This window comes from Notothenia coriiceps, unplaced genomic scaffold (assembly GCF_000735185.1).
Source record: "Notothenia coriiceps isolate Sejong01 unplaced genomic scaffold, NC01 NC01_scaffold00031494, whole genome shotgun sequence".
Classification (NCBI taxonomy): Eukaryota; Metazoa; Chordata; class Actinopteri; order Perciformes; family Nototheniidae; genus Notothenia; species Notothenia coriiceps.
The window spans coordinates 334,865-336,617 of record NW_011364195.1 but is presented as its reverse complement, the minus strand read 5'-3'; positions in this window follow the sequence as shown (position 1 = coordinate 336,617).

The following is a 1,753-nucleotide window of genomic DNA, read 5'->3' as shown; positions in this document are numbered from 1 at the left end:
TTAATCTGCCTCTCCTCTGCTCCTGCATCTTCTTCCTCTCTTTACTCTCCCTAGGTCCTTCATTCATGTTTCCTCCCCTCTTCCTCTTCCTCCCTCCTCTTCCTCTTCCTCCCTCCTACCTCCTTTACTTCATCTGGTTTTCACATATGTTGTTTTTATTGATGTGTTATATTTTATGCTTCTCCTTCTTCCTGTCCTACTTAATATTTATTCTTCCTCATATTTTCTCCACCTCTTCTCCCTCTTGACAATAATAGATTACATTTCTTCTCCTCTTGCTCTTCGTCCTCCTCGTCCTCCTCCTCCTAGATATTATCTACCAGTCCTCCGTTGTATAAGTGTGCCACATGTTTATCCGTCAATACTTAGTTTTCTCTACTGATTGATTGATTGGTTGACATTCCTCCTGCTGTTGGTACACATGTTTAATCTCTGTTTTCATCTCTCCTGCAGATTCCAGATGAGTTTGACAGAGGTGAGTGTAAACACTGGTGTGTGTGTGTGTGTGCGCCTCTGGGCTTGTGGTAGTGTTGGTCCACATTCTTCTTGGTTCCGTCATTGCTTTCATGAAGGGAACTGTTCTTGTAAATTGAAGAATGTTAANCCTGCATCTTCTTCCTCTCTTTACTCTCCCTAGGTCCTTCATTCATGTTTCCTCCCCTCTTCCTCTTCCTCCCTCCTAAAACCAGATGAAGTAAAGGAGGTAGGAGGGAGGAAGAGGAAGAGGGGAGGAAACATGAATGAAGGACCTAGGGAGAGTAAAGAGAGGAAGAAGATGCAGGAGCAGAGGAGAGGCAGATTAAGCTCAAAGTGCAGTGTGTGGCGCCCCCTGGTGGCTAAAACATGCATTTGAATTGACCAGACAGACCAAATATATAATAACTTCTGCAGAGACTAAAAGTTATAAAAACATGATGAATGCTCAAAACTACAAACTGAGATACTTATATACAATATGTTATCATGCTGTTCAGTACGTCTGTTATTTTCAACTGACTTTGCACCATAAGTGTTAAGCTACGTTTGATTCCATTTGAAGTCATCACCTTGGACTTGGAGATATAATCATGTCCCGGGCCGTATCTTTTTATTGCATGCATAGGTAGATTGCAAAGTTGTATATCTTTACAGTTAAATTAGGAACGACACATTACCAAGGAATCAAAACCAGTGACATTTCTACAATTCTCAATACCAATTTCATACCACGCTTAAAAAACACATCCCTTCGTAGTTCAACATATCCCAATAAAACCTTTGATTTAATAGATAATCTTCCTTATCAACATATAAGCACAATGGTATCAAACTGCAGGCCTTTGATTGGTGCGATAATTAGCAAACATTTTGATGCACAAATTAAATTAAATTAGTGAGGTCCGAATACCCTAAATCAAAACCAGTGATATTTCTAAGATACGACCGTTTTCATACCACGGTAGATAAACAAAACAACAACAAATCCCTTCGTAGTTCAACATATCACAATAAAGCCTTTGATTTGATAGATGATCTTCCTTATCAACATATAAACACAATGGTTAAAGAACGTATGTAGCAGAGTGTATGCAGGAATCCTGAAGTCAAATGCAAGACCTTTTTTAAAGACCCTTTCCACACATTTTAAGACCTCATCGCCACTTCCACAGCTGACATTTATTTATGGGTTTTTTGTCAAAGCACTTCAGATATTCATTGCAATCGGGATGTTAAGAGCCTTTCATGGAATATAACAAAAAGTGTATCTCGAGCC